Raw genomic sequence first — 14,456 nt, forward strand, 5'->3', positions numbered from 1 at the left:
GAAAATGTAATATACATGCAATATTAGTGCATGGGCAGCACTGGTAATTGATATAGTATATCTAAGTTTAAATCACAGTAATACCCTCAAAGCAAGTTACACTGATAGTTGTAAGAAATGCGTCTCATTCGAGACCTCTGAAACCCCCATCAGGCACAGCAGTTTTCATATGTAGAGACCCAGTTCAAATTTAGCAAGTCCTGTATTTTTGAAAAGACTTTGCTCTGTTCTTTGACACAAATTTTGCACCTAAAATAAGTTAAGATTTGATTTTTCTTTGAACTTTGACCAGGACTAAAGGGATGTGGTATACCATACTGTCTATATCTTGCTTCTATGGAGAAAGTTGTTGCTAAAGAAAAAGCAGCATTTATTAGATCTTTAGAGATGTTTTTATGAAAGAGCAAAGTTACAATGAATGTTTTCATGGGTGAGGCCTATATATTGTGCACTGGATTAAAGAAAGCATAGAAAGAGTGTCTTATACTGTGCATAAACTGGTTTTGTTGTGTATTTTACGGGGCTTTAGTAAAATGGCCCAGCAGAGCTGGAGTCCCTTAAACATTCAGAGGTGTGGCAAAAATGCCAAATGTAAGCCAGAAAGTGCTCTGAGGTAACTTTCCATGAACAGTGAAATTAATTACTCTTTTGTTACTACATGGGATATTTATCACCGAGCATAAAGTTAACATAAGCCTGTGTGCGGTGTTGCCCACGCAAGGCATTTCCCGCACTGCAATGTTTCATCATCATCTGCGAAAACACTCATTAATGTAAGGAGCTTCACTGAATACCACGTGGAGATAATTATATATTTATAAAGCATTCTTATTTAAAGTTACAAAAGAAATGGGGATTTTACAACAGGGAAAATAATTACAAGAAATTCAGATTTTATTACATGCTGTGAAAAACAAAAATGATCCAATTTTAGCTGTGGATTTATTGAAGTCAAGTAATCAGAAGCCTGGTTCAAGAACACTAGATCATAAAGAAAAAGAATATCATCGTCATGAAGAGGAAAGTAAAAGAGACATAAATGTAATTATCTTAAAGGAAATCTGAAGGAAAACAAAAGCATGTAGAACAGTGACTCTGGATAATGTTCATCTGCTTCACATTTAGAGCTTTTTATCTGAGTTTTTGCTATTTTTGCCAACATTATTCAAAACTGTTAACTTAGAAAAGATGTCCATTATTTTAACTCCTTGAAAGAAACTAAATACAAATATTATTTTATTGCTACAATTACACTGATTACTACTTTTGTTGTTGTGACGGCCTGTCATCTTTAATAGCAGCTTTCATTTTCCTAAACTTGCTGCATCATTCATAATGGCTTTGTTATGTTTCTTTACTGTGGGTTAAAAGGTCTTTCATTTATTGTGGCATCTCTTCCTTAAGTAACTGTCATTTTTTATATCTGAAACAAAGAGAAAAGGTGGTGTGCATGAATATATATTCCATTGAGATATCACATTGTGTGATAATAACGTCTTAACAGTTTCTTCTTAAGGTCAGCCATGTCGATAGAGATTGCAGGAAACACTACAGCTCTACATTTTCACAGTTCAATCAGGAAAACTGAAGTTATTCTTTGTTATAATTCCCTTATCTCTTAATTTGCAAGAAATTAAGTTCACAAACCTTTTGGAATTTGATATGAAATAATTTTAGTCTGATTTGCTCTATTTCTTAAGTTGCTGACCCCATCTGACTGGGTTTTTTTTAAGTAATGGTGGAATTTATTAATCAATTACATTGTAGCTTAATAATAAACAACGTCTACTATCTATACCAGGAGAAATATAAATTTCCACGAGTATTTTGATTTTAGTTACTTTCAATAGCCTAAGTATTTGTTAATACAAATTAGATTTTTATGTGATGAGAGTATTCCTCTAGCCATTACAAGTTTGAAATGTAAAATGTGTCACTTCATACATGCTTTTCTAAATCTCAAATTCTTGAGTTTCCAATTTGTTAGTGATCTTGAGTTGCGGGTTAAAGAGAGACCAACATGTGACATTAGCATTATACTGTCTGTAATATAGAGTTACCAGATCACTAGGTGTTCTGTATTTTTACTTGCTAAACCTGGTAACCCTACTCTAATATAATTTCAAACACTTATGGATATCAGATGGATAAAAGACACTATTAACTACTGATATAAGATAAGATTAACATAAGTCACTGGCTGCAGGGGTTGGTGATTTATGTCTTTCATTAACTCAGCGGTTCTCAATGCATTTAGGGAGCCTTGCACATTATGACTGTGGGAAGACATCACTGGTGTTTAGTGGGTGGGGGTCAGGATGCATGCTGAAGGCATTGCAGTAAGTGGTATCCTGCCTGCACAAATGGGAATTCTCTCTCAAAATGCTGGTAGCACCCATTGAAAAACACTGTCCGGGAATAAAGAATCCTAAAAAAATGGTTGCTAATGAATAGGTCATATAATGAGGTAAAGAAACAGTGTGAAGAAGTTGGTGTAGCCTGTATTCTGACATTAATTAATGGAGAACTGATCGCTCAGATCATCTGAGAATAATCTTGCCTGTAGAGTTAGCAGTTTTCAAAGAATTATAATAAAATATATTTAGCACAAACTCAATGAAAAACAATCCCATTTTTCATTTGATATTGCAGCAATCTCTCTGAAATAACTTTATATTAGAAATTAGATATCATTAAGAATTTGTGTAAAAGATAACAAACTATGACCTTAAACTCTTTGTGCCTCAACTTTCTCCTCTGTGAAATGAAAATAACTGACCCTACATAACGGGGCTGTTTGTGAGGTTTAAATGTGAGTAAATTATCATAAATATAAGACAATACTATTAGCCCTAATGTTTTTAAAAAAGAAACCTCTTTAGATGGGAAACAGAAATAAAGATTAATTAAATTTTCTAATGAAGAACTACCCCTCCCCCACATACATACACATAACCCCAATAGAACAAATCCTTTTTTCGAAGATTACATACCAATAATTTAATTTTGATGCCAAAAAGTTTAATAAGGGCAGTATCCCTATAACATGAACTTTTGAGATTTGACTCCTTTAAATTGTTTCCATTAGGCTGTATTTTTGCAGATAACCATTTGATCTACGTATAGACAAAGAATGCATAGTCTTAATTCAAGACAGACAAACAACTTAGAATTGGAAACTTAAAATACATGTACGCAGGGCTTCCCTGGTGGCGCAGTGGTTGAGAGCCTGCCTGCCCATGCAGGGGACACGGGTTCGTGCCCCGGTCCGGGAAGATCCCACATGCCGTGGAGCGGCTGGGCCCGTGAGCCATGGCCGCTGAGCCTGCGCGTCCGGAGCCTGTGCTCCGCAACGGGAGAGGCCACAACAGTGAGAGGCCCGTGTACCGCAAAAACAAAAAAACATGTACACATATGTGAGTATATTAAATAAATATAGAGTATGGAAACTCTGTCTTCAACTCCTAAAATGAGTTCTTTTTCAAGCACAATATGAAATGCAAGGATGATTTAATCTGATCTAAAAACAGTAGATCACAAATAGTCACTGGGAACAATACTAAAAACAGGGATTTACACATAACATAACAAACCTGGCCCTAATATGTAGCATTTTATGTATATTGTGCCTATGTGTGGTGTGATTATTATTTGAAAGCAAGGATTGAAATAAACTGAACTTACAATCAGACCTAAATTGATAAAGTCTGTGTTATTAATATATAAATGAATATTATCTCAAAATATTTTAATTTCATTCCTTTAAATATATTTTGTGAGTGGTTTATAATAAATATAAAACTACAATAAATATAGTAAAATAGTAGATATATATGACATAAATTAGTATTCATATAGTAGAGATTTTGGGGTCAAAAATGTTTACTGTTAGGGACAAGACCAAAAATTTGGAGAGCTAAGAATTGAGTATGTATACATTCAGAGTAGAGATCCTTTCTTCACCCGTGAGTATCCAGTATAGAGTTCTGTAACTGACACATAGCAGCCTCTTCATAACTGTGTGGTTTTGGTTAATGATGGTATCTCTGAGCTACAGTATGAATAATTTCAAAGTTCAGTGGTAACATAGTCTGTTAAACCAAATGCTATGTTGAAGGGCTGTGTTTCCTGAGAAAGGCTCACTTCTGAACCTTCAGAGATTCTCTACCTCTTTCCCTATCTGTCTGTCTGTCTGCCTTCCTGCCTGTCTATCCATCTATCTATCTATCTATCATCTGTCTAATTTCAGCTGTCCCTTCTTTGTCAGATTGTTTGTGTTTCCCTCCACTCCTTGTGTATCTCATGTATGTGCCTCTTTCTTCTTCTGTTACAATAATTTATAGCATTACACATTCTTTCTTTCTCTGAGAGAAGTAAAAGAAAACCATAAGCTCATTAGTTTTGTTTGAACACATGCTTCCTAATTTTCTGTGATGGTGGATGAAGACTCAGACTCTAACAGTTACATCACCAGTGAAGAGGACCAGCAACCGTAAGAAGAGCTATTTTCATGTAAGGCATTGGAAGAATGACTCTTTCACTCCACTGAGAACTTTATTTTTGGTCTCTTTATGTAAGCATGCAGTCTACAAAAAAGTAAGCTGCTCTGCCTAATTTGGTACAGAAAAGATTCCTGCTTTATTGTAAAGCTTGAGATGGGCCAGCTGGGAACCCAACTTGGTCTCTTCTAAGTAGATCAGAAGATGCACAGAGTGCAAGCTGAATAAGTGGATACTTCAATGATGAATGAAAAGTGACAAATTGCTCCTTAGGCAAATATCTTGCTAGGATCTAAGGAAATACTCTGCTTGCTTACTTGCTTTTCCGGCCAGTGGCAACTTTCTAATGACTAGCCAAGAGCTAACTTTTAATTAGGCTTAGAATGTGAGAGAGAATCACTCTGTTTATGAATGACTCATTCATTTATCCTTTTATCCATTTATGGACTTATTCATTTATCCAGTAAATATTTATTGAAGCACCTTTTTTTTACCTGGCACTATGACACATTTCTAGTACAAAAAGTGAAAATAAAATATTTTTTGACATGACACTATTATTTTCAGGAAATGATTCTAACTAAGCTAAGCCAAAGATGCAATTACAAAATTTTGCCCATTTCCTAAATTCTTATAAATGGAAATATGCCTACAATGAAATTAGTATTTTCCTTTTAGCACAGCTAATCTCCATGTAGATTCTTCGGCACCAAATACAATTAAAAGATCATGCAATCATTACTGCTTTGTTTTGGCTTCTTTTTTAATCCTTCAGGTCACTGCAATATGAATTTTATAGATTTCTCATCCTGTTGTTCAATAGGTCATAATAAAATTATTGAAGCAAAAAGGGCAGTTTTATGGCTAGGTTTTTATGAGTTCATCTTCAGTGCTTTTAAAAAGAAATTTTCAGATTTTCCTGAGTTATTTTTAAACTTGTAAGATATGTGTGATAAAACAGTTATTGTAAATTATTTTTAAAACTATAGCATTAACAAGGAGAATTAAAATATTTTGAAGCCGATTAAGAACACTTATTGAAAAATACATTTTAATTAATATTTAATACAGAAGTTCTTTAACTTTAAAAAAAATGTTTAAAAAATACCTAGTTTCCTAACCTGTAAAATTAACTTGGAGTAGAACTTCCCTAAATGTCCTTTAAGCTTAAAAGTCTGTTTACTTAATTTTTATTCTACTGCTACATTAAATGAAGCCTACATTTTCCCCAAATATGGGTTCTGTCCAGCAGTCTTACCTATGTTTATGTTCAGTAGCACCTGGAATTTTAATTATCAAAAAAGTATCCTGACTAAATTTGCAATCTGCCAGTACATCCATCAGGTTTACTAGTGAAAATGCCTAGGCTTGAGGGCAAGCAGAACTCTGACTCAATCATTCACCATATGATTAATCTTGGTTAAGTTATTTACCTTCTCTGATACTTAGTTTGTTCATTTGAAAAATGGAGCTAATAATAAACGCTTACATTGGTTTATTGTGGATCATCTAGGAAGTGCCTATTAATGGCTGACAGTAAGTGTTTAATAAATGAGGGACAAATATTTCTTCTCTTTAATTCCCTAAACTTGACCTATGATTTCATGTCTCCAGGCCTCCATGATATTTCTTCCTCCTGGAAGGCCCTCTGGCTTCTGTGAAAACATGCCTACTGAACCTGGTGAGAACTTGCTACTCCTCCTGCGGTGCCCCTGTTAACGTTGGTACTATAATAGAGGTAAAATGCTATCATAAGGACAGTATTTATTTGTTTACAATTTTATGATACCAAACTCCAATGCCTTTTGGGACCTGTCAAGTGCAATATATATCAGGTTGGTGACAAAGGCACTGAGTCCAGCTGAAGGGTAAAAGTTCTGGCTAAGGACAATGAATTCAAATGTTTTAAAGAACCTTGTAGATATCAAATAAAACACACCTCTTAGCTGACTTCAGCCTGTGGGCTGCCAGCTGGTGACTTCTGGCTGACATGTTTGTCTTCCCCACCAGGTTGTGATTCCTTCAGAACAGGGATGAGTCATGCACATCTTATTCTCTCCTGTATAACCAATCCCAGAACTTGTGCATGGTAGGAGCTCAATGTAATAGTTATTGAGTTGAATTAAAACCATCTTAGATGAAGAGTTCAAAGCTTGACTTTATCTGGATAAATAATAGACTGAATTTTCTTGATGTCAGAGCTTTTTAAACCATGTATACTCTAATAATATAAATATCATCAAAACTGTATATAATTATTCAAGCTCAATGACATTTATAACCTTCTACTTTAAATGCTTATGCAGAGCCAATGTTTAGGAACCAGGGACAGATTAAAATTCTAGAATTCTTTTTCCTAAGAAGTGGTGATGCAGTGAACTGAAATTGAAAAGTGTGTCCTCCTGACTGAGGGCCTTGGTTGGCAGATGCCGACCCACCCAGCCTTTTCTTTCTTGGGTCAGACTTTTAAACTATCTGTTCTTTAAAAATGCTTTTACACTTCAGGTGCCAAGGAGTCAGCTAAGGAGCTGCTAAGAAGCCTTTGTATGAAAGCTAGATCTATTTAGCTCACAGCTAACGTGTGCTATGATTTAATATTTATGAACTATGGGTATATCTGTCACATTACTAAAGGGAGGGTTGCACCTTTAGCACACCTGATAAAGAGGTCATGAGGCAGGCTGCATTTGCCTTTTTGTAATTTTCCAAGGCTGCCTACAGACCAGACTGGCCACTCGTTGCTAGCATGTATCCTGCTGTCAGGTACATCACATTGTTGCTCTATTCTGTACAAAATATGAATTTAGTTTCACTGCCAGATATTGATGATAACACCCTTGGCAGTGTTATCTACAAAAAATGTGTTAGTACCTACCAGACATTTCTCAATTAAGGTTAAGATATTTAAATTCCTTTCAAAGTTTTGTTGGCTTTTTCAGGTCAGAATCATACTCATTTGGTATCTATATGGTGTGGAGTAGATGGCAGGATAATTTGGTTTACTAATTACCATTTTGAAAATTGGATTGGTCTTGAAATAATCAGGGAACGCGATTGGTCTTGAAAATAATTGAGAGCAGCCAACAGAGAACAAAACTAATCAAGTCCCTAATGATTTTACATCAATTCTGTTACCGTAAATGTATGCCTGGGGTGGCACCATAATGGCAATGGTGGTGGCAAAGACACATCCACTTTTCCAGGAAGCTACTTTTTGCTTGAGGTAAGCATGTGGGATTTCTCTCCACGTCATTCCCTGCGACCATGCATGGTGGAAACACTTAGGACGAATCCTCCCCGAGTAGTTCCAGTTCAGATCATGTCACTTTTCAGCTTCAAAATCTCAAAATCTCCTTACTGCTGAGCACAAACCCAATACATAAGAGTGGCTTCAATATCTTTACTTCTTAGTTCAAACATACTAGAATATTCATTGTTCCTTTAATGTGTTGCTTACTCCCAGCACAAAGTGAGAATGCTGCCTCGTGGTCTGATCCATTCTAAATGCCCTGCCTAAGTGCCACCTCTTTTAAGAGACTTTTCATTTTGTCATTGCAGGAATAATTGTCAACCACAGGGCACAAGTGCTGGAGTCAGAGGGATCCAAGGTCAAACCTTATGTGCTGTAGCTTGCTGGATGACCATGAAGTCACTTCCACTTCCTGAGGCTCAGTTCCCATTTAGGTAACATGTGGAAATAGTCAGTTATGAAGACAGTTGTACAAGGGAGTGCTTATAAAATGCCTAGCACAAAATAGACAGTCAAGGAGGACCTCCCTACCCACCTTTCTTGGCTATTTTCCTTCTCTCACATATAACACTATCACGTTTTTTTCCTTGCAGTATAATTCTTCCTGTTGATGACATATCTTATAATAAACTCCATGAAGAGCTTCTCATTTTTATATTTCCAACAGAACTTGGCATGCTATTTGCATTTAGGGGTCACTTGTGACGATAACTTTTAAAAACAGCAACTACAAAGCATATCTTCTTCTTCCTTATTCATGACAATGTTATTGTTGGCTTTGATAACAACTTCTAAGTTGCAACGGGTTTAGCAGGTGAGTCAAAATATCATTAGAGTCATAAAAATGTTGTGGGGCTCCCCTGGTGGCGCAGTGGTTGAGAGTCCGCCTGCCGTTGCAGGGGACATGGGTTCGTGACCCGGTCCGGGAAGATACCACATGCCGCGGAGCGGCTCGGCCCGTGAGCCATGGCCGCTGAGCCTGCGCGTCCGGAGCCTGTGCTCCGCAACAGGAGAGGCCACAGCAGTGAGAGGCCCGAGTACAGCAAAAAAAAAAAAAAAAAATGTTGTGACATGTAAAGCCACTCTCACTAGCTCCTATATTCTTTATTAACAGACAGACAGACGGACAGTGAATGACACTAACAGCCAGATATGGGGGTCTCCACACATATCCTCTCATTCATTTCTTTCAGTCTTGCCTATGTGCCCTCTCATTTATGATTGAAGGGGCAAGGAGAGAAGCTTTTGAGGGGAGAGCAATCTGAACTGTTTAAGCCCAAGAGAAAGGTGAGGCACAGTGCTAGAGATGACGTTCTCTGGGGGCCCGACTCTCTTAGAAACCAGCCAGCAACTTCAACTACGGCCTGAAGCAAACTAATACCTGTGTTGGGCTCTGTTTTCAAAGGAGAACCTAAATGTGAAATGAGCTTGAAAAGAGTCAGGCATTATCCAGTTTAATGTATCTTTTAATTTTTATTGAGGCTATTCCTTTCTTTAAGCTTGATGCCTTTGAGGCCTATATTAATTTAACTTTCAGGTCCAATCTGAGATAACACTCATTCCTGATAAAAAGGGAGAACATGGAAACAGACTTAAAGAAGCCTGATTTTATTACTCTTAAGCCACATGAACTGGGCATGTTGAGACTGCCTGAAATAAAGTCTCCACTGACAATATTCCAGCCTCTCACTGTGCTACCACTTTCACGACTGTTTACCATTAGGTTATCCTTGGCGGGCCATTAGACTGAATTCAAAATGAGGATCCAAGTACATCTTGTTCTGTGAGAACTACTGAAGGAGATTCAGGGATTTCGTACAGAGAAAAAGTGAGAGAAAGAAGGCTGGCAGGCGTTGTTCACTGTTGAAAACGCTCCCATTCATTTGTTCTTCAGAGCTAGTTCCAAGACAATTTCAGACTCTTGTATCATAGATTACTGGTTCACTTAACATACATGCTTTTCATTACCTTCTAAATATTGGCTTGGATGTAAATTTGGGTAGTTTGTGAAAATGTTCTGCTAGTGGTGCTGAATGACTATAGCTTCTTGGATACAGTGACAGTGTGAGAGAAACTGCAGCTTCTGACATGATATATGTGGACAGGAAAACATTTGGAAGCAGTTTGAGTGCATTTTATTTCTGCATGGGCTCTTTGGGCACCCAGCCACTATCAAAGCATCATTTAACAAATTATGGTACCACAAAATATATTTTATGCTCTTGATGTTAGTTTTCCAGAAAGGAACCAATAAGTGTCTGGAGTTAATACCTAAGAGAAGAACAGGACTGAGTTAAAATTAAGAGAACGTTTTTATTGGCAAATGAGAAAAACTTCCTGCTTTCAAAGTATTACATTCAATTTTATTGCTATTTAAATAGGCTCATTTTGTGTACATGTTGTTGCCTTAGTATTGAAAGAAAAAGATGCTTGTTTATTGATACTTTTAAGGGGCCAAGTCATTTTATTATACAGTGGTGAATTTATCACCAAATTTTACAGTTTCAGAGTTTAGAGAATAATGATGCACTTTCGTTTACATTTGATTTATAAAAAAATCCAAAGAAAACAGCTCTCTCATTTACCCTTTAAATACTGGCACCTGTGCTCTTAAATGGAGAACATCATTATACAGTCTTATTGTCTGAGGCTGTGGGTAAATGTTGTGTCATGTGAATCACCCTTTAGCACCAATAAAGTTGGGCCAGTGGAGAACTGGGGTGATGAAACTGCTCCCTGGAAGAAAGCTGTTCACCCATGTGAGGCAAATTTAGTGTGTTGGATGAGGTAATTTGCTAAATGGTACCCTGGTGCCCTAGAAGCCTTAATTCACTTCAGCTGAATGAGCAGTTGGCTCAGACTCAATCATTGAGAGTTACCCATTCATACTGAAAGGCATATAGATCTCACATTGAATGTTAACTCCAGGGTAACGTGGGTACAGGGTTGGGAAAGTAAAAATGAATGCAGCTTAATTAGAAAGCCCCATTTAAACTTGCTTTTCAAATTACATTTTCACAGCACTGAATGGCAGTGACCCAAGGAGATAAAGTATTTTCAGGGAAGGAAAAAGCAAGTGACAATATCATTTCTTAACTGTAATCACAACCTCTGAGTTTGGAGTGAGTCCCAGAAAGTTTGTATTTAAGTATAGATTTAACTGTAATCTAGCAAATTGTAGAAAAGATGTGCTGGCAAAGATAAATACTGAATAGTGGAATAGGCTTGCGATGAAATAAACAATGAAGAGGAGATAGGTTTTGGGGTAAATGACATATATAGATCAAAGAAAAACAGTTGCATAAAGATGAAGTTTTATGTTTATGTGTCTCTGTTTATAAAGTATTGATTCACCAAATTTTTAGCACAATCTCACACAATCAACAAATGTATAAAACTTTTTCAAACATTCAGTCTTCAATGAAACAAATTTTATTTTCCTGAGTTACTTTTTCTTTGATTTAAAATATGTATCTTATGAAAAAACTTGAGAATAATCTTGACTCTGTAACAATACCCCACCCAAAACAACTTTTAGAGATTAACATGCTGGGACTTCCCTGGTGGTGCAGTGGTTAAGAAACTGCCTGCCAATGCTAGGGGACATGGGTTCGAGCCCTGGTCCGGAAGATCCCACATGCCGTGGAGCAACTAAGCCCGTGTACCACAACTACTGAGCCTGCGCTCTAGAGCCCACGTGCCACAACTACTGAGCCTGCATGCCACAACTACTGAGCTTGCGAGCCACAATTACTGAAGCCCAAGCGCCTAGAGCCCGTGCTCCGCAACAAGAGAAGCCACTGCAATGAGAAGCCCGCGCTCTGCAATGAAGAGTAGCCCCCGCTCGCCTCAACTAGAGAAAGCCCGCGAACAGCAAGGAAGACCCAAAGCAGCCATACATACATACATACATAAATAAATAAAAAGAAAGAAAGAAAAAGACTAACATGCTTCCAGCACATGCTGGTTATCCCACAAAAGGAACAACTTCAGTTCATATTTGGTGACTGAGGAATATCCTGCATCTCTAGTCATTATCTGACGTCCTGATGGCAGAAACTGACGGTGGCTCAATGTCTATTTCCTTCTTCCTCGTTTCAGAACCCCTGATTTTTAGCTGGTACTTGCTGGCCAGAATAAATATTTTTTCAGCTTCCTTAGGCATCCAGATGAGGCTATATGACTAAGTTCTGACCAATGAGTGTAAGAGGAAGTGCCCTTAAATGGAGGAAATATGACCGTGGCTACCCTTTCCTCCTTCTTGAAGCACTGAGCTAAGCAACCATCCTGGACTGTGTGCTGAGGACAGCCACTCAAGGAAGGTTCTGAGTCTTTGAGAATCATGAAGGCATCCTTCCAGCTATCGATTGCCTACTTCTGGATGTTGCTCATGTGTGGAGAAATAGTTTTTATTCTTTTGACCCACTGTTATATGGGATTTTCTGTCACTCCCAACAGAATCTAACCATAAACTGATAGTTTAATTTGTCCTCCTTTAACATGCTTGGTCCCTGAATTAACTGCATCAATATCCTGCGATGACTTCATCTCACACTTTGAATTTGAAACAACCTTCATAATTATCATTCTGGCTAGTCTAGAGTATTATTCTACATAGTAAAAACTAATGCATGACTGAATGACTCTTATCATATACTTTCTACCATTATTTAGATATAAACCTTTTACTTTTGATGAATTGATTGATAAATGGAAACATCCCATGGGTCATTTCTAATCTAATTTTAATGTCAGTTTTATACACGAACGCATTTTTATTTTCATTTTCAACAATAAAACAAAGTATATAGATTAAATAAAGATGGTACGCTTTGAATTTAGGAAAACAAGTAGTCTTCTCGAATTGAATTCTTCTTCCACTTAAGTTCCATTGGGATCACCTTGAGGGCAAAAGTATTTCTGACTCAAAGAATCCAAATTTGTCAAGACTTATAAGTCAGTGTGCACTTAGACTATTCTGACAGAAGACACTGCTCAAAGCTTGGGCTTCCACCTGAATGTTAGCTGCTCAGGCTGGTTGGTGAGTGGATGGGGGGAAGGCGGGAGGGGTACAACTCTTTAGAGGATGAGATTGATATACTTTCTCCCACAATGATGCCATCCCTACCACACGTAGATGTAGCTGTTCCCTGGATTACTAAAGGGAAAAATCCACTGACAAACTTTGTGTGAAATCTAGAAATTTCTCGAAACTTCATAGAAATCTAGGATATTTAGATGGAACCCATTTGCCATTGACCCCTTCTATAGAGGATAGGTACTTTGCTCTTGGAAAAAAAGATTTGATAGAAAAAATCTTTCAGATAGTCAACCTATTCAAAACCCCCAATTCCTCAAGAGAGCAAGGATCTAAGAATCACAATTCCTATAATCCATCCCCTAATACACACACCCCTTTGGACTCCTTAACTCAGTGAATGGACTTGACCATTCAGCTAATTTCTAAGTTGGAAAATTGAGGGTCATTTAGACTCCTGTCTCACAATCACCTTCCTATTCTAAGGGGTGGTGTCCTATGAAATCTATGTAGTAAATATCTTTCTTGGTCATCTCTTTCTTTCCATCATCACTGAAATTGCACAATCTTAGTTAAGTCCAGCATTATTTGATACTCTGGATTACTGCCATCACTTTTTCATTGGCTTCCCTAACTCCAGTTTAACTTCTCACCAATCCCCTTTATATTCAGCTGGCAGAAGGATATTACTAAGATCCGAATGTGTTTATGTGATTTCCCTGCTTAAAGCCTTTTAAGGGCTCCCCACAGATTTAAGAATAATGCTTATAATTTAAATTACACTGTAATGCACAAATATATTCTTATTAAAATTTAAATAACTTAGAACAATGAAAATTCCCTTTTTATTATTCATCTAATCCCAGCCCCTGCTGCTATCATTTTGATATGGGCCTTCTCAGATGTTTTTGTATGTGATGTATGTTAACATACATAGATAGGAAAATCAACAGTTTCATTTTGTGCATTTTTTAACCAAATGAGATTATGTAACATATCTGGCTCTTAACTTGATTTTTTTATGTTTAAACTTGATTCCCTGTTTTCGAGACCCCTCGTGATATTGATCTACCGCCATCTTTTTAACTGCCTCATAATATTCACTAGAGCAAATATGCAATAATTTATCTAACCATTTTCTTCCCAGTGAGTATTTAGGTTATTGTGTGGACATCTAGAATAGTTACATAGTTGTGGAGTTCTGGAGTTGAACAATATGTTCATTTTAAAATAAGATACTTTCAAATAGTCCACCAGAAATCTATGTCAATCTATACTCCTATCAATAGTGAATGACAAGTACATTCTTATTTTCCCATCTCCTCCCTAGCACTAATATTATTAATATCCTTAATTTTTGCTAATTAAATAGGTAAAATGATTTAATTTTGGTTTTAATTTGGATATTACTAGATACTCATGAAATGGAATATATTTTCTCATTTTTATTGATCATATTTGTTTTTATGCTAATTGTTCATATTTTTGCCCCATTTATATAATGGGGTCTTAAATAATGATTTGTAGCAATTCATCATATAATTTCCATATTAACCCTTTGTTTAACAAATATCGCAATTTTTCTCTCTGTTACTTTCAACTTGTCAATCTCTCTGGCCACATCTACCAACATTGGTTTAATACACCTTCTGTTCTCACAATAAGAAAA

General features: G+C 36.7%; 1 protein-coding gene across 2 annotated transcripts in view; it reads right to left on the reverse strand.

The window, feature by feature from the left end:
• The window catches only part of EPHA6 (EPH receptor A6), an 874,905-nt gene that overhangs the window by 164,010 nt on the left and 696,439 nt on the right, over window positions 1-14,456 (reverse strand). The gene's annotated exons all lie outside the window — the stretch shown is intronic.

This window comes from Lagenorhynchus albirostris, chromosome 5, assembly GCF_949774975.1.
Source record: "Lagenorhynchus albirostris chromosome 5, mLagAlb1.1, whole genome shotgun sequence".
NCBI classification, from domain to species: domain Eukaryota; kingdom Metazoa; phylum Chordata; class Mammalia; order Artiodactyla; family Delphinidae; genus Lagenorhynchus; species Lagenorhynchus albirostris.